Consider the following 20,082-nt stretch of genomic DNA (forward strand, 5'->3'; position numbering starts at 1 on the left):
ATTTCCAACAAGCAATGAAGGTCCAACGATGCTGACCGGCCACCGTGTCATCCTCAGCCCATAGGTGTCAGTGGATGCGGACATGGAGGGACATCTCGTCTACATAGCGCGCTCCCAGCCGTATGCCAGTTTACGAGACCGGAGCCGCTACTTCTGAGTCGAGTAGCTCCTCAGTTCGCTTCACAGGGGCTGAGTCCACCCCTCTTGCCAACAGCGCTCGACAGTGCGAATGGTCACCCATCCAAGTGCTGGCCGAGCCCGACAGCTCTTAACTTCGGTGATCTGACGGGAACCGGTGTTACAGTTGCGGCAAGGCCGTTGGCTCAGCGGGTTAACTCGATTAAGTAAACGACGCAATACAGAACTGTACAGTTAGACACACAAATTCAAACCTGTTTATCTCATGTGATATGACCGTTTCTCGCGAACCGCTAAATTATGGACGCCAGAGCACAGGAATTCCAAAACAAGATCCTTACACTATTTTTTTTCTAAGACTTCAGTCTGTTACTTTGTTATAGAGAATAACACAATATCGCTATGTTTTGTCATCTATTTCGGTATAACTCACTTTATAGGCAAACGGACCGGCAAGGACAAGAATGAGACGCAACACATGTTTCAGATCACTGGGTATTGAGAATTCTGTATGGTTGTACAAATGTTATGAATACCCTTCTCCACCCCGTGAACGACTTAGTTGGTTGTAATGATTACTTACATCATGGTCCAGACTTTTACGACGTCAGACTGATCTGTTGTAGAATGGTTTGGCACAGGACCCACCCAGTCTAGTCAGGGCAAATGAGAAATTGTTTCAATAATGACTTCTTCCGTATGATCTTCCATCTTGAAGTGGGCCCAATAGTTTTGTCAATATACTTCATTCAATGATTTTCAAATGCTCCATCGCCATTTTCTCGTTACGTAAATCACAACTGCGATATGAAGTCCTGCCAGAATGATTACTGTTGTGTAGTTTCCACACTTAGAGTTTGAGGAAACTGATGTTTTGTTATAGATATCTTTGGTTAAGTGATATGCAATTATATTACATTTTGGCAGATAGTGGATGAACTACTTCTGTTTCTTACACCATCTGGCAGCAAAACTTTCTTATTAATTAAATTTCTTCGTCTCCCTGTTTTCTGCCGCATTACCCGTCGATAGCCTTAGTCATACTTTCGAATTGATTTATGTTCCACGTAAAGCTACTTCTTTAACTCTGATCAACTTAAAAATTGTACTTTGTATATACTGCTTTATTAGAAAACATACGCACGCTAGAATAATAATTAAAACAAAAACACGCGTTGTCGATACTATGATACCCCAGCAGCTACGATTAGTTTACAGTTCCAGTCGGCAGATATCAGCAGTATAGAAGCTCATCTTAGTTTTCGAGCACATTTCCTGCTGTACCCGTCGTTTGCATTTGTGATAGATTTGTTGTTACATGAAGTTGTCAGTATTCAATTAACCTTATCACTAACAATGCCTTCTTTCTTCCAGCGCTTAACTCGCTTATCTCATTCACTTAATTTCATCTGTGAAGTGAGACCAGTTTTGTATCACGTCCTTAAATAGTGCCGCAGACAAATTATATGTTAATCGTCATACACACAAAAACTCCAAACTCTGGACGGAATAAAATGAGACTGAAAAGGCTTACTAACCAGTATGTACTCGTATATTGTAAACAGCAGAAGCTAATTACCCTATCTTATATCCATCAGACAGATCGGTTTTTCCTTCTGTGTCTGTAAAAAATTATCCTTTCAGACAAAAACTGCGTAATCTCAGAGTATAGAATCTGGCTCGGCCAATTCTTCGACTCTGCACTTTCAGTCGGGATCGACATCCGAGCCTGAACTGACCCTTTCATTGTTTGAGAGTGTTTTGTCAGGGAGTTTACTATGCTGCAGAAGATCAACGGCGAACGAGCTGTTCCCAGGACCACATCTGTGAGAACGAGAAACGCATCCATAGCTTGACTCAAGTAATAACCTGCCTGTACTTATTTTGTAAGTAGGCTGTTTAGGTTTTTATGTTGGCAACGCCACGTAGCGAGCGCTCTGTATGAAAACCACTGACTGTGCTGTGTGCACTCAGTGACTGGTTGGAATTGTTGGAATATTCACTATTGTAGTGTTGGGCAGTTGGATGGGAACAGCGCGTAGCATTGCGCAATTGCAGGGGAGAGAGATGGCAGAGTTTTGAGAGCAGACGATCTGGACGTGTGTCCATCAGAGACGGGAAATTTGTAAGGCTGGATGTCATGAACTGATATATATAATGACTTTTGAACACTATTAAGATAAATACATTGTTTGTTCTCTATCAAAATCTTTCATTTGCTAACTATGCCTGTCAGTAGTTAGTGCCTTCAGTAGTTTGAATATTTTATTTAGCTGGCAGTAGTGGCGCTCGCTGTATTGCAGTAGTTCGAGTAACGAAGATTTTTGTGAGGTAAGTGATTCATGAAAGGTATAGGTTCTTGTTAGTCAGGACCATTCTTTTGTAGGTATTATTGAAAGTCAGATTGCGTTGCGCTAAAAAAATATTGTGTGTCCGTTTAATGATGATCAGAATAAGAGAGAAATGTCTGAGTACGTTCAGTTTTGCTCAGCTGTTTGAAAATCAAATAACGTAAGAGGTTTATCAGCACAGTCATTTATAATTTTTCTAAGGGGACGTTTCAATTTCCTACTCGTACCAACACCATAGACGTTTGTAGAGCTATAATATCCTCTCGGAAGGAGGAACTGCTTAAGAACAGTTACGAAAATTTATATTTGAGTTTCTTGTTACGGCTGCATACTGTAGTGAACTGAAAATTCTCATCTCTGGCGTGTAATGACATGCAGATTACTAATGAAATCGCCCCACCCTGGGAGTAGCTACCACTATCGCACAGTAAAATTAAATAGAAAATGGTTTTGAGATGAAGAGATTTGTATGTGAATGGAACAGATTAGCTAGAGGACAAAAGCATGACATCTTTCCTTTCATTATAAGATCTTTCCGCAAAATAACGAATCTCGGAGACGATTTGTCTGGGCTTCGAGAGGACTCATTTATTACGAGAGGAGAGGGGGGATAGGAATGAAACGCCTCAGCATTCTTTGTAGTCGTTTGTCTTCTGGTGGTGTCAGCGGCAGGCACTGGGTCGCTATTGTGTGTCGCCTCGTGGCTGAGCGGTGGGAGGCGGCGGCGCCCATCGGTGTCGCGGCTTTGCGGCGGGGTGCTGGACAGGCCTCCACAGCGACTTCTCGCCGTGGGTTGCGGTTCCTGGAGGATGTTAGGTAATGAAGTCGTACTGCTCGGTCGAGTACTTCATTCCCCAGAACTGGACCGAAAGATTCGTCAATCAACATGGAGGGAAAAGGATAAGTGGGGTGGACATTGGTATGGTAGGATCAGAATCAAAATCAGGAGACTGAGTGGACGACGGGTGGAAGAGCCTCCACGTCTTCTTGCTTTCGTGCCGTCTCACAGACTAAAAAACCATTCAGGTCCCATCACTTTTCTTAGCTCACGGGATCCTCGAATTTTTCGTCCTCTTGGCGTTATCACTGGCGACTAAATTTTCACTGCCACCCAGTGACTGATTGTAGTTTCTTCACAATGCCTTCCAGTGCAGCATGGAAATTTTCCATCGTGAGCTTGTGTGTGCCTCAAGAACTTGAGGTTTCATCACATGTTCACTGTCGAGGCTGCTCTCGGCATTGGTCGAACATTTTGCCAATTTTTCTCCGAATTCTCTGATTGCTGCGACAATTTTTGCAGTGGCTGTCTCTGCACGAGACCTGGACACTCTTGCGTTGGCGCTTCGACTAAGAATTTGCAATCACTCGTAATTCTCAAGAAACTTCTTGTGGTCCGGCAAACACTTATTAAAGAGGCTAATCCTTATTTCACTGTTCCGTAGTTTCACCCACTTTGGCTTCTTGGCTTTTTTGTGTCTACACTCTATGTTACAGGACACGGGGGTCCAGGAATAATCGGCACATTTCTCATTGTCCACCAGGCCCTTCTAAAGTTGTCCATCCCTTAACGAGTGGAGGGAAACCACCAGCCTTCCACAGCGTGACTGTAGAATGCCCCCACGCCCACATCTCTGGCGATTGCTGTGTGAGGTTCGACTTTCCTCTCAACTTTGGCCGCTGGCGCTAAGAGTTGGCGAAAATGGCCATATAACCCATTACTTTGTATTGGCCTCTGTAACGCAACGGAGCAACAAGAAACTTTGTGGTAATCAAATAAATTAACACTGTAGGATTCTTGACGCCAGATTCAGTCTGAAAGTAATATTAACTTTTATCAAGACCGTGAGATGATACATCAAGGACGTAGGAGACAAGCGCATGCTTTGCCCATCATTGTTTTGTCTGATCTGACAGGTCGACTTGTATCACTCCAAGAACAGTCTACGTCAAACCCAGCTCAGTCAGACGATCCTTAACGATTAGTTTTTCTATGTCCGCCCCCAGCAGCCGTGTGGTCAGTGCGACAGAATGTCAATCCCAAGGGCCCGGCTTCGATTCCCGGCTGGGTCTGAGATTTTCTCCGCTTAGGGGCTAGGTGTTGTGCTGTCTTGATCATCATCATTTCATCCCCATCGACGTGCAAGTCGCCGAAGAGGCGTCAAATCGAAAGACTTGCACTAGGCGAACGATCTACCTGAGCGGAGGCCCTATTCACATGACTTTTATTTTAATTTCTCCATGTTGTGAGGGTGTGTTGATTTCCTGATTCCGCAGCTGTTTGTTTAATTAATTTAAACGCTCTAGTTCTTGTTGAGAATTACATTACGACCTGGCCTTTACATTAGACCATTTTTAAGTGGTCCTTAAACAGCTAAATATTTTTACCGTGTTATTAGTAAAACATAAAATGTCTGGATAATAATCATCCTATAATAAAAATGTCAGTACTTTTAATGCACTGAAATCTGTAGCTTTTATGATCCTGACATGGTCATTTTTTTCCAAGATGTTATTAGCCACATAATTTCTAAAATCAACCTGACTTGTACTTTATCATAAATAATACTTTATCATAAATACAGAAGTCCTCATCAGCGTTCAGCTTCTTCTTTCTCCTACTAGACAAAACACACGGCTTGTCTGGAACCAAATTACCATACGGAGTCTCAGCCAGCAGTCCTGTACTCTCTGTTATACTCCAGGTCTTCCAGGGGAGAATATTTAATCAAGTAAAACTTCAAGGCCACCGTATCTGCATGGTTCCCCCCATACAACAGCCGAGGTCAACCATGTACTGCCTCGAAACACAGCTGAAACATCACACATGAAATGCATTCTAAGTCCATGAAAGACATTTGGACTACCAATAACTCGCTGCTTATTCAATTGGCCAGCAAGGTCAATGTCTATTGCTTTCAAAGACATATACACTGTCACAAAGTGACGCAAACGCCGACGATAACAACATCGACAAGGCGTTCCAGGTCCTCTATAGTACAACGTGAGCTCTTACACGCAATCTGTAGTTATATTGTCCATCTGTAAGCCTTTTTTTTATTTTGTATTGATATAACATTTTTGGATTTATTATATTATGGCATTTTTCACAACCACTTCTAAAGGCCGAAAGCGCTAATGAATACAATAAATCTTTCAACAGCAGCTGAATTAAAATAAGCTCTATTGCTGCCCCACCTGTAGTCACTGACTAGCAACTAGTTATATTGAGCAACGACCCTAACCCACATCTTGCCAACCACAGACTATAGTATCCACCATTAACAGCAAACATTTGCTTCCTCGTCCAGTTTCCCGTGAAGTGAGCGAGCGTAGGGTTTTCCTGAGATTTACTGGTTCTTGTACAAATTGAAGTTGTTGTGCTCGAAGCCCGTCGTAGTTCAAAACTCGATAGTAGTGAATGCTGACTCGCACGGAATTAGCGATCTTGGATAGTTCGCATGTATAGAAGGACTCAGCTTAGTAGCCAGCTGTCTCGTCCCGGCGGTGCGTCAAATGGGTAGCTTTGGGTGCCAAAAGTGGGCATATCTTCCAGTGCCAAACGCGCCGTAACCATTTTTGGTCACCCTGTGGCGTTTCAGACTTGTAACTTGATTTGAACAGAGAGCCTCTCTGTTTAAATGAGGGGAGGGGTTGTCTCAAATTGTGCTCCGACCATGGAAAAATTATTATGGTGGTTCGAACCTTTTTTTGTTTCGCAGGTTGGTATTTCGGTTTATTTATCGACTACATTTTTTATTTGTCGCTACATTTGTCGCTATATGTATTTACACAACGTCGTTTCGTCATTTGTCGATAGTGAGTGTAACTGTGGACGCTAGAAAGTAGAGTGTCAAGTGGAGAAATCGGAACATTTCTGACATAACCTTCTGTTTGTGTGTGATATGGGGGTGACAGCAGCGGAGGAAACTAGAAACATTTGCCCAACGTATGGGGATAATGCTATTGCACACAGCTCGCCAAGAAAATGGGTTTCTCGTTTTAAGGAGGATCGTTTTGACGTTAGTGACTCAGCACGCTCAGAAAGACCTTCGGAGTTTGATGAAGGTCGTTTAAACATATGAATCCACAATGATCCACATCAGTGTACTCGAGAACTGGCAAACGGAAAATTGATGGACTGTAATCATTCCATCACCATGTTACATATGCATACAATGGGGAGGGTTAAAAAATCGGGTGTATGGGTACCGTACGCTCTAAGGCAAAATCACAAAAATCAGCGGGTGACATGCATTTCTGTTTCCTCGTCATCAATTGACTCGTGAGGACACTGACCATTCCTTCCGTGTATCGTTACCAGTGACGAGAAATGGTGTACTCATGCTAACGTAAGAGAAATAAAGGAATGGATGAGACTGAACAAAGCAGCAACTCCACATAAAAAGACTCGGGCGCATCCACAAAATGGCTCTGACCATTATGGGACTCAACTTCTGAGGTCATTGGTCGCGTAGAACTTAGAACTAGTTAAACCTAACTAACCTAAGGGCGTCACACACATCCATGCCCGAGGCAGGATTCAAACGTGCGACCGCAGCGGTCTCGCGGTTCCAGACTGCAGCGCCTAGAACCGCACGGCCACTTCGGCCGGCCGCGCATCCACAAGTAATAATCTTATGCATCTGGTGGAACAGCGATGGTATTGTGTATCTACTACGAATTGCCTCCCCGAGATGTAACCATTACTGCTGACGTTTATTGTCAACAACTGAGATTTCGCAGACGCAGGCCAAAAACAACAACCAGAAAGACTGCGTGAAGTGATGTTACTCCATGATAACGCCCACCTTCATTCTTCTAGACTGACAAGACTCTTTAAAGAAGATGGGTTGGGAAGTCATTCCGCACCCACATTATTCTCCTGATCTTGTGACCTCAAATTTTCACCTTGTCCGACCTCTATCGAACAGTCTTCAGGGAACTTCTTTTCTTGGTGAAAATGTGCTCCGAACAAGGTTCTAGGAATTCTTCCCCTCAAAACTACGTTATTTCTACAGTCGCGGAAACGAAAAGTCACCCCGGCGTTGGCACAGTGTTGTAAATAGGGAAGGAGTAAACTCTGTTATGCGTATCTGTCTTGTTTGTGAGTTTTATGGAAAAACGCTACGAACTTATACATCAACACAATAAATATTTTATTTGCAGTAGTAGCCGAATTCGTCCCTACTTCCAGTGGGTGCTAAATTGATAAATTAAGAATCTGAGAAGGTGGACGGGGAAACAGGAACTGTTAATAAATTACTAAACAAGTAATAGTTACGCAAAACGGACGACGTGCCATTACTATGGAAGCTAAATTTAGCGTCTACAATGCAGCTACTTTTGGGCGAAAGCTTTCAAAAAACAATCCAGAGAGATCATTGTTCTCTTGGCAGTTCGGTCTGTGTGACAAAGGGGGATTCTGCAGATACTAATTAACTTTTCATAACTGGGATTCACAGTCACGTAAATTTATTTGAAAGACATCATGTGACTGTTAAATTTTTTATTTCCACTATTGTAATTTCGGCCTTAGGCCATTATCAAGTGCAGACGTTCTAGCTTTAAGCCATGTCAACTTTATACACTTAGCAGCGTCACGAATGAATTTAACAGCAAATGACAACGACGTATAAATGTATCAGCTTGTATAAAGTTCACATGGCTTACAGCCAAAATTTCTGCAATTGATAACAGCCTAAGGCCGTAATTGCAATAGTAGAAATAAAAAGTTTAACAGTCGGGGGTGGCCGAGCGTTTCTAGGCGCTATAGTCTGGAACCGCCTCGGGCATGGATGTGTGTGGTGTCCTTAGGTTAGCTACGTTTAAGAAGTTCTAAGTTCTAGGGGACTGATGACCTACCGAGCGAGGTGGCGCAGTGGTTAGACACTGGACTCGCATTCGGAAGGACGACTGTTCAATCCCGCGTCCGGCCATTCTGATTTAGGCTTTCCGTGATTTCTCTAAATCGTTCGAGGCAAATGCCGGGATGGTTCCTTTCAAAGGGCATGGCCGACTTCCTTCCCGGTCCTTATCTAATACCATGAGACCGATGACCTCAGACCCTGAGTCCCACAGCGCTCAGAGCCGTTTGAATCATTTTTGAACAGTCACTGGCGTAAACATGACGTCTTTATGCAGATACTGTTGGGAGAAATCTTTCGAGAGAAACCACAGAAATTATTGCACTCATGAGAGTTTGGTCGATGCGGCAAAGGGGTGTCGGAGGGATGTTAGATGTCTTCCCACACGGTGATGTCGAAGGAAGCTTGCAGCATCCTCCTATCCGAAACACTCGCTCTCACTGTGTTAAAACGGCACTGCTTTGTATCACGCGTCCCTGCTCAAAGCAGTGAACGGAAAGACGGTGACAAGACTTTTAGAGCAAAGTGCCTGGAATAGCACACGGCAACCGTTGGCATCAATCGAAAGTATGACAGCTGAGGTCGGTACAAGCAGAATGGTGGCTGAGGTGGCGTTTTATGACCTGTGAGTTACCGGTAATCAGAATGCGCCCATCCTCAAGAAATAGATCTCCAGCCAACTTCTTGGAAGGCAGCGACCTAGTTCTACCTCCTGCTCTGATGAAGCGGGTAATACCTTCATTACTCCGAGGTTTTCCCCATGCCACGAATCTAGAGGAGATTTTGTCTAACAAGGCACCTCTTTTAAGGAGGATTCCTTCAGTTTTTCGGTGCCGCCTTACCGCTATCACCATCACCATCATCATCGTCATCATCATCATCATTTAAGACTGATTATGCCTTTCAGCGTTCAGTCTGGAGCATAGCCTCCCTTATAAAATTCCTGCATGATTCCCTATTCTTTGTTAACACTGGTGCTTCTTCTGATGTTAAGCCGATTACTTCAAAATCATTCTTAACCGTATCCAGGTAGCTTCTCCGTGGTCTACCCCAACTCCTTCCACCTTCTACTGCTGAACCCATGAGTCTCTTGGGTAACCTTGCTTCTCCCATCCGTGTTACATGACCCCACTATCTAAGCCTGTTCGCCCTGACTGCTACATCTATAGAGTTCATTCCCAGTTTTTCTTTGATTTCCTCATTACTGACACCCTCCTACCCTTGTTCCCATCTACTAGTACCCGTAATCATGCTAGCTACTTTAACATCCGTAACCTCAACCTTATTGATAAGGTAACCTGAATCCACCCAGCTTTCACTCCCATACAACAAAGTTAGACGAAAGGTGGAACGATGCACAGATAACTTAGTCTTGGTACTGACTTCCTTCTTGCAGAAGAGAGTACAGCTGAGCTCTCACTGCATTAGCTTTGCTACACCTCGCTTCCAGTTCTTCACTATGTTGCCGTTCTGTGAAGATGTGCATCCTAAGAACTTGAAACCGTCCACCCGTTCTAACTTTGTTCCTCCTATTTGGCACTGAATCCGTTTATACCGCTATAACCATTTCGGACAAATCACTGCATTATAATACAAGGTCCAGTCACGTTAATGTGACCACTGCACACCGCCTATTTCCACGTCAGCCTGCAATAACCACTTACAGACGGCGGGTGGCAGCACTAGCAACAATGGAGAGCGTATGCAGCGTTTCTGGAGTACGCGGGAAAACAGTGCAGTCGCTGCCATAATGCGGAAACTGGGCGATTTACCTGACGTCCGAAACGGCGTGACCATTGGTTGCCAACAGTATCTCTCCTACGACTGTTCAGCGAACTGTCGTTCATAAGCGACAAAGCCTAGAATTTGCATAACAGTAGCCCAACTGTGCGTCCACTCAGTGGCGGCAGGTGGCCTTTTCACATGAATCGCGATTTGTGTTCCATCAGACAGACGGACGTTGACTTGTGCGGCGTGAAACATCTGAAAGCAAAGATCCTGCAACAGTCGTTGGAAGGCTCCAATTTTACGTATTTGACAAACTAGGGTGGAGCTGTATTACACTACTAGCCATTAAAAATGGCTACATCACGAAGATGACGTGCTACAGACGCGAAATTTAACTGACAGGAAGAAGATGCTATGATATGCAAATGATTAGCTTCTCAGAGTATTCACACCAGGTTGGCGCCGGTGGCGACACCTACAACGTGCTGACATGAGGAAAGTTTCCAACCGATTTCTCATAAACAAAAAGGAATTCACCGGCGTTGCCTGCTGAAACGTTGTTGTGATGCCTCGTGTAAGGAGGCAAAATGCGTACCATCACGTTTCCGACTTTGAGAAAGGACGGATTGTAGCCTATCGCGATTATGGTTAATCGTATCGCGACATTGCTGCTCGCGTTGGTCGAGATCCAATGGCTCTTAGCAGAAAGTGGAATCGGTTGGTTCTGGAAGGTAATACGGAAAGCCGTGCTGAATCCCAACTGCCACGAATCATTAGCAGTAGAGATGACAGACATCTTATCTGCATGGCTGTAGCGGATCGAGCAGTCACGTCTCGATCCCTGAGTCAACAGATGGCGACGTTTGCAAGACAACAAACATCTGCACGAACAGTTCGAAGACGTTTGCAGCAGCAAGGACTATCAGCTCGGAGACCATGGCTGCGGTTAGTCTTGACGCTGCATCACAGACAGGAGCGCCTGCGATGGTGTAGTCAAGGACGAACCTGGGTGCACGAATGGCAAAACGTCATTCTTTCTGATGAATACAGGTTCTGTTTACACCATCATGATGGTCGCATGCGTGTTTGGCGACATAGCGGTGAACGCACATTGGAAGCTTGTATTTGTCACCGCCATACTGGCGTATCATGGTATGGGGTGCAGGTCCAGTACGTGGCTTTCTGGATACAGAAAATGTTCGACTGCTGGCCTAGCCAGCACATTCCCCAGATCCCTCACCAATTCAAAACGTCTTGTGGCCGAGCAAATGGCTCATCACAATACGCCAGTCGCTTCTCTTGATAAACTGTCGTACCGTTTTGAAGCTGCATGGGCAGCTGTACCTGTACATCTACATCTACATCTACATGACTACTCTGAAAGTCACATTTAAGTGCTTGGCAGATGGTTCATGGAACCACAATCCTACTATCTCTCTACCATTCCACTCCTTAACAGCGCGCGGGAAAAACGAACACCTAAACCTTTCTGTTCGAGCTCTGATTTCTCTTATTTTATTTTGATGATCATTCCTACCTATGTATGTTGGGCTCAACAAAATATTTTCGCATTCGGAAGCGAAAGTTGGTGACTGAAATTTCGTAAAAAGATCTCGCCCCGACGAAAAACGTCTTTGCGTTAATGACTTCCATCCCAACTCGCGTATCATATCTGCCACACTCTCTCCCCTATTACGTGTTAATACAAGACGAGCTGCCCTTTTTTGCACCCATTGGATGTCCTCCGTCAATGCCACCCAGTAAGGATCCCACATCGCGCAGCAATATTCTAACAGAGGACGAACGAGTGTAGTGTAAGCTGTCTCTTTAGTGTTTGTTGCATCTTCCAAGTGTTCTGCCAATGAAACGCAACCTTTGGCTCGCCTTCCCCACAATATTATCTATGTGGTCTTTCCAACTGAAGTTGTTCGTAATTTTTACACCAGGTACTTAGTTGAATTGACAGCCTTGAGATTTGTACTATTTATCGAGTAATCGAATTCCAACGGATTTCTTTTGGAACTCATGTAGATCACCTCATACGTTTCGTTATTAAGCATCAACTGCCACCTGCCACACCATACAGCAATCTTTTCTAAATCTCTTTGCAACTAATACTGGTCTTCGGATGACCTTACTAGACGGTATATTACAGCATCACATGCGAACAACCTAAGAGAACTGCTCAGATTGTCACCCAGGTCATTTATATAGATCAGGAACAGTAGAGGTCCCAGGACGCTTCCCTGGGGAACACCTGATATCACTTCAGTTTTACTCGATGATTTGCCGTCTATTACTACGAACTGCGACCTTCCTGACAGGAAATCACGAATCCAGTCGCACAACTGAGACGATATCCATAGGCCCGCAGCTTGATTAGAAGTCGCTTGTGAGGGACGGTGTCAAAAACATTCCTGAAATCTAGAAATACGGAATCAACTTGAGATAACTTGTCGATAGTGGCCATTACTTCATGCGAATAAAGAGCTAGCTGCGTTGCACAATAGCGGTGTTTTCTGGAACCATGCTGATTACGTATCAGGTGATTCATAATGTTTGAATACAGTATATGCTCCAAAACCCTACTGCAAACCGACTTCAATGATATAGGTCGGTAGTTCGATGGATTACTCCTACTACCCTTCTTAAACACTGGTGCGACCTGCGCAATTTTCCAATCTGTAGGTACAGATTTATCGGTGAGCGAGCGGTTGTATATGATTGCTAAGTAGGGAGCTATTGTATCAGCGTAATCTGAAAGGAACCTAATCGGTATACAATCTGGAACTGAAGACTTGCCCGTATCAAGCGATTTGAGTTGCTTCGCAACCCCTAAGGTATCTACTTCTAAGGAACTCATGCTAGCAGCTGTTCGTGTTTCAAATTCTGGAATATTCCATTCGTCTTCCCTGGTGAAGGAATTTCGGAAAACTGCGTTCCATAACTCCGCTTTAGCGGCACAGTCGTCGGTAACAGTACCATCGCCACTGTGCAGCGAAGGTATTGACTGCGTCTTGCCGCTTGTGTACTTTACATACGACCAGAATTTCTTCGGATTTTCTACCAAATTTCGAGACAATGTTTCGTTGTGGAACCTATTAAAGGCATCTCGCATCGAAGTACGTGCCAAATTTCGCGCGTCTGTAAATTTTAGCCCATCTTCGGGATTTCGCGTTCTTCTGAACATCGCATGCTTTTTCCGTTGCCTCTGCAACAGCGTTCGGACCTGTTTTGTGTACCCGGGGGATCCGTTCCATCTCTTACCAATTTATGAGGTATGAATCTCTCAATTGCTGTTGCTACTATATCTTTGAATTTGAGCCACATCTCGTGTACATTTGCACAGTCAGTTCTAAAGGAATGGAGATTGTCTCTTAGGAAGGCTTCTAGTGACACTTTATCTGCTTTTTTAAATAAAATTATTTTGCGTTTGTTTCTGGTGGATTTGGAAGAAACGGCATTGAGCCTAGCTACAACGACCTTGTGATCACTAATTCCTTTAATAGTCATGATGCTCTCTATTAGCTCTGGATTGTTTGTGGCTAAGAGGTCAAGTGTGTTTTCGCAATCATTTACAATTCGCGTGGGTTCGTGGACTAACTACTCGAAATAATTTTCGGAGAAAGCATTTAGGACAAACAACGGAAGATGTTTTCTGCCTACCAACGGTTTTGAACAAGTATTTTTGCCAACATATCGAGGGAAGGTTGAAGTCCCCACCAACTGTAACCGTATGAGTGGGGTATTTATTTGTTACGGGACTCAAATTTTCTCTGAACTGTTCATTAACTACATCATCGGAGTCTAGGGGCGGTAGAAGGAGCCAATTATTAACTTAGTTCGGCTGTTAAGTATAACCTCCACCCCACCATACTTGCTCCGGACACTGCGAGAGGGCTGTACAAGCAATGATCACACGCACGGCACAGCGGACACACCAGGAACCGCGGTGTTGGCCGTCGAATGGCGGTAGCTGCGCAGCATTTTTGCACCGCCGCCGTCAGTGTCAGCCAGTTTGCCGTGGCATACGGAGCTCCATCGCAGTCTTTAACACTGGTAGCATGCCGCGACAGCGTGGACGTGAACCGTATGTGCCGTTGACGGACTTTGAGCGATGGCGTATAGTGGGCATGCGGGAGGCCGGGTGGACGTACCGCCGAATTGCTCAACACGTGAGGCGTGAGTTCTCTACAGTACTTTGATGTTGTCGCCAGTGGTCGGCGGAAGGTGCACGTGCCCGTCGACCTGGGAGCGGACCGCAGCGACGCACGGTTGCACGCCAAGACCGTAGGATCCTACGCAGTGCTGTAGGGGACCACACCGCCACTTCCCAGCAAATTAAGGACACTGTTGCTCCTGGGGTATCGGCGAGGACCATTCGCAACCGTCTACATGAAGCTGGGCTACGGTCCCGCACACCGTTAGGCCGTCTTCCGCTCACGCCCCAACATCGTGCAGCCCGCCTCCAGTGGTGTCGCGACAGGCGTGAATGGAGGGACGAATGGAGATGTGTCGTCTTCAGCGATGAGAGTCGCTTCTGCCTTGGTGCCAATGATGGTCGTATGCGTGTTTGGCGCCGTGTAGGTGAGCGCCACAATCAGGACTGCATACGACCGAGGCACACAGGTCCAACACCCGGCATCATGGTGTGGGGAGCGATCTCCTACACTGGCCGTACACCTCTGGTGATCGTCGAGGGGACACTGAATAGTGCACGGTACATCCAAACCGTCATCGAACCCATCGTTCTACCATTCCTAGACCGGGAAGGGAACTTGCTGTTCCAACAGGACAATGCAAGTCCGCCTGTATCCCGTGCCACCCAACGTGCTCTAGAAGGAGTAAGTCAATTACCCTGGCCAGCAAGATCCCCGGATCTGTCCCCCATTGAGCATGTTTGGGACTGGATGAAGCGTCGTCTCAAGCGGTCTGCACGTCCAGCACGAACGCTTGTCCAACTGAGGCGCCAGGTGGAAATGGCATGGCAAGCCGTTCCACAGGACTACATCCAGCATCTCTACGATCGTCTCCATGGGAGAATAGCAGCCTGCATTGCTGCGAAAGGTGGATATACACTGTACTAGTGCCGACATTGTGCATGCACTGTTGCCTGTGTCTATGTGCCTGTGGTTCTGTCAGTGTGATCGTGTGATGTATCTGACCCCAGGAATGTGTCAATAAAGTTTCCCCTTCCTGGGACAATGAATTCACGGTGTTCATATTTCCATTTCCAGGAGTGTATCATGTGCAAGCTCCTTCATCTCCCAGTACCTACTGCAATCTACAACCTTCTGAATCTGCTCAGTGTATTGATCTCTACTCACATGTTAGTACTAGTACTAATATAATATATTTGTCCAATGAATACCCGTTTGTCATCTGCATTTCTTCTTAGTGTAGTAATTTTAATGGCCAGTAGTGTATTCTCCCTGAGGCATGTTTTCTGTATTTCTACGACACTGTGTGTAACTATTTTTGGGATGTAAGTAATTTTTATTATTCAGATAATATGGTTCTTTGTGTATAACTGTTGCACTATAATTCAGATTATTATATTAACATTATTCTATCTGTACATTGTAGACATGAGAGTCTGTGGATGACAGCTATCTCCTGTCTAAACTGGTCATCAAATAAAATATTCCACGTCAAGTGATCTTGGCTTACAATATTATAAATATCATATCGTCCCAAAATTATATAGCCTCTGTATATGTTATCTGACCTCTGGCGTGTGCTCTTGCACGGCCTCGGCACGTGGTGAAGTATGGCTTGAGTCTGTTGCGTCCAGTGAGCGATCTAGACGCTCAGTGACACTGGAGACTGGAAGAGGTCCATCCAGTCAGCCAACGTGGAGATGGCTAGCTGGAAGTTTGAAAGAGCTATGGAACTCGGTCGGGAAACAATCGAACAAAGACAAGATTTGAATAACAGCAATTTTAATTGCCTACCTGAGCAAGAATTGAATAACTACTTGAATGAAACTTCGTTTTTCCTGATTGGAAAATCCCACGGAGGGTGGTCCGCGGATATATGAGCGCTAGCAGAGCCAGACTCCGGACCTGACCTGAGCAGGTGTCCCTCCTGGACCGTGTAATATCCATGCCTGTATTTCCTTTTAGAATAATATTCACGACAGCATTTTGCGTGGAATGTGAGTGAACATTGATCGTATTATGGTGATATTAATAAAAAGGACTTCATCGTTAATAAAATAGTCATTGTCAATGACATAATTTAGTATTTTGTGAAAAATTATATCTCAGACAATACCCATGGAAAAATATAATGAAAATCTCAATGTCTTGTTATCTGTGACTCTTCTAGGAAAATACTTCTTCTTGTTCGAACTTTTGTAGTGATAGGGTGTGACTGGTGTCTTGTAACACAGAGGTCTGTAAAAAAACTGTATTATGTAGCTAATTTAGTATTTGAAAAGTTACGTTTATGTCACTGAAATGAATCTTCGTTTGGAGTTTTATATCGTTGAAATTCTCATCCCTTATAAATATTAAGTTTTCTGCTCAGCTTCAAAAGAGCGCAGCCATTATCGCTATTAATCTACAGCGCGGTTTGTTAGTAAATGCTGAATAATAACTTTGGGAAATGTTTTTATATGTTAATGCATATAGTGAAAGTACAAAAAGGTTTAGTATATATTATTTGTTAGTAGTAAAACAGGGCCTGCAGCAGAATCGGTAAGTGATTGTCTTATGTTAGCCGCCATCTTAATGAAATATTGCAGCGGCAGTTTTAAACTGATTTTTTATACAGACATAAATGTTGTTGGTCATATTTCCGATAATAATGGTGTATTAGTGGTCCAGAATCCACTGTGAGGTAATAAATTCCAGTTAGACTGTGAAAACAGTAAACTTCTATGAATGCAATGAATGATATAAATTCTTATCTGCTGATGTATGAAGCCTGGTTATTTCGTAACAACTTTTACGAAATATTTTGATAGGAAAAAATACATTAATGTTATGTGGGTGTGGTATTGTGTGACAAAGTTTAGATTTTGCTTAAAGAAAAGGGTTGCAATCACGAATAACAGTAGCGTTAAATGCGATAAACTATCTGCAACCAGAATGAGATTTTCACTCTGCAGTGGAGTGTGCGCAGATATGAAACTTCCTGGCAGATTAAAACTGTATGCCGGACCGAGACTCGGAAGGTTTGAAAGGTAGGATACGCGGTACTGGCAGAAGTAGAGCTGTGAGGACGGGGCGTGAGTCGTGCTTGGGTAGCTCAGTTGGTAGAGCACTTGCCCGCGGAAGGTCCCGAGTTCGAGTCTCGGTCCGGCACACAGTTTGAATCTGCCAGGAAGTTTCATATCTGCAACAAGTAAAGAGACTATTATACAGCAGCATTGAAAATTACTAAATACGGGGTGCGATGATAAAGTAATGAGACTGATGTGAAAAAAATTTTGCTTACCGTTTTAGTCAAGTTTAGTGTTGTCTTCTTCAAAGCAGTTCCCTTCTGATTACACACACTTTTTCCAGCGCTTTTGCCATTGCTCGTAACATTTCTAGAACTCATACTCTGTAATATCCTACAAGACCCTCGTCACAGCTTGAAAATGGTTTCCCTTGACTGTCATTTTGACTCTTTGAATTAGAAGAAGGTCACACGGAGCGATATCTTGTGAATAAGGTGGCTGTGGTAGTACTGCAATTTTTTTGAGGTTAAAAATTGCTGTATTGACACAGAAGTACGGAATGGCGCATTATCGTGATGCAGATTCCAATTATCAGCAATGCTGGCACGGACACGAAGAATTCTTTTACGAAGTCTTTCTCAAATTTCTTTTTAGTAATATTGGTTAACTGTTTGTCCAGGAGGCACCCACTCTTTATGAACAATTCCCTTGGAATCAAAGAAGCACACAAGCATGCATTTCAAAAAATGGTTCAAATGGCTGTGAGCACTATGGGACTCACCATCTGAGGTCATCAGTCCCCTAGAACTTAGAACTACTTAAACATAACTAACCTAAGGACATGACACATATCCTTGCCCGAGGCAGGATTCGAACCTACGACCGTAGCACTCACGCGGTTCCGGACTGAAGTTCCTACAACAGCATGGCCACCACGGCCGGCAAGCATGCATTTCACTTTTGACTTTGACATGCGAGCTTTTTTTGGTCAGGGGGATCCCTTTGAGAACCATTGTGTACTTTGGCGTTTTGTCTCTGGATCGTAATGAAAAAACTCTCATCTGTGATAACACGGCTCAACAATTCTGGATTGATTTATGTTTGCTTTACCAGATCAGCTTCCACATTTTTCCGTGTTTCTCGCTGTTGTGGAGTGAGACTTTTGGACCATTTTTGCACAAATCTTTCTTATAACAAGTTCGTCAGTTGTTATTAGATGAACCGTTGCTCGATTGATGTTCAGTTCTTCTGCAATCATTTTCACGGTTAATCTTCGATCAGATCGTGCGAGTTCACGCACCGTGTCCAATTTGACATTCGTCCATGAGGTTGATGATCGTCCACTGCGGTCTTCATCTCCAGCAATCGTTCTGCCTTCACTAAACATTTTATGCCAACGAAAAACTTGAGCTCTTGATATAACCTTCTCTCCAAAAGCATTTTGAAGCTTACTGTAAGTTGTCGTCGCGTTTTCATCCAAGAAATGCCGTACCGTTGAACAATATTATACGGTTCCAGTTCCACAACCAGAGACACAAACAAGTTGCATCGATGTGCCGCTTGGACTAGAAGCGGCTTATAGACCAAGGTCAAATATATTGTGCCTATACAAGCCTGCAGGGTTGCCACATCTTGCAAAGAAAATCAGTCTCATTACTTTATTGTTGTACGTCGTATCATTACTCTTGTTTAGTTCAGATTACTTATCATACATTTAGCTTGTTCACTGGTTATATACGATAATGTTCGTGTATGAACCCAGTCCTATTAACACTGCTGGAGAAACAACATCGCTACACATTCCCATGTGGAGATTTCTGTAACAAAATAACGATCTTTAGCCGGGAAAAGCAGTGATTAAATAAAACCACATGTTACATTAATAATAAGTAACTAGTTTTATTGTAATCCTGCTGAAATTATACATAAAGCAATCAAACCCTACACGCCACTTCCACAGTGATACTTCCCCACTACGTCCTGCGGTGTTCTACTCCATGACCACGTATGTTCACCACCAACGCAGGGGCGCGCCTCCTGAGCTCGTGTGACACCTCGTGAGTCTACGTAGCATTTCCGGCCAATGCCCAAACCAACGCTCTTCCTGTTGCGCCTCCCTTGTACTCTGAGTACTTTTTAGAAAACGTTTTAGTTCTGGCTGCTGTTCTGTTGCCTTTCAGGCGTTGCACCTTTTAAATATTCGACCCCTCCATCCCCCCCCCCCCTTACTCTCCCCCTCACGTAGGAAAAAATTTGTAGGCGTGGTCATCATCTTTGGTGCCGATGTGACATCATTAACCCACTTACTCGTCACTTCAACTTCTAAGCTGTGGCTTTCTTTCGTATGAGTTTGCAGTTTGAAGCCTGGTCGAGCCTTAGGATGACATCGCAGGGCACCATGTTTTTGCACTTTGACGGAAGAAGTGATCCCTTAATTCTATTGTGCACTGTACATTTCCTGATCTGTCTCGGTGACTTTTTCCCATAGAGTTTTAACGATGTATCAGACCATCACAGGGAAAGATTGCATAAAGACATATCTGCCGCGGAAAAACAGTATGGAGGGAAGTGGATGCCTACAGTGTCGGCTGGCTATTGCTGGACTACTATTCCACATAGCCAAGGGACCCTGTATAGGAGAAAGAAAGAGACGTAATTTTTTAATAGAACGAAAAACCAGTCCATGTTGCGTATATTTTATTTTCATTCGTTGACTAGTTTCGGGCCGAGATTCTAGGCTGAAGCGCCTAGAACCGCTTGGCCACAGCGGCCGGCCCATAACAAAGTCGAAAGTGGCTTTTCCGAAGGTGTCAAGAAAATGTCTAATGTACAC

General features: G+C 44.1%; 1 pseudogene; it reads right to left on the minus strand.

Moving 5' to 3' along the window:
* Positions 1–205: 205 nt before the first annotated feature.
* Positions 206–323, minus strand: LOC126285519 (5S ribosomal RNA; annotated as a pseudogene).
* Positions 324–20,082: the final 19,759 nt, after the last annotated feature.

The sequence above is a fragment of the Schistocerca gregaria genome, chromosome 8 (assembly GCF_023897955.1).
Source record: "Schistocerca gregaria isolate iqSchGreg1 chromosome 8, iqSchGreg1.2, whole genome shotgun sequence".
Taxonomy (NCBI): Eukaryota; Metazoa; Arthropoda; class Insecta; order Orthoptera; family Acrididae; genus Schistocerca; species Schistocerca gregaria.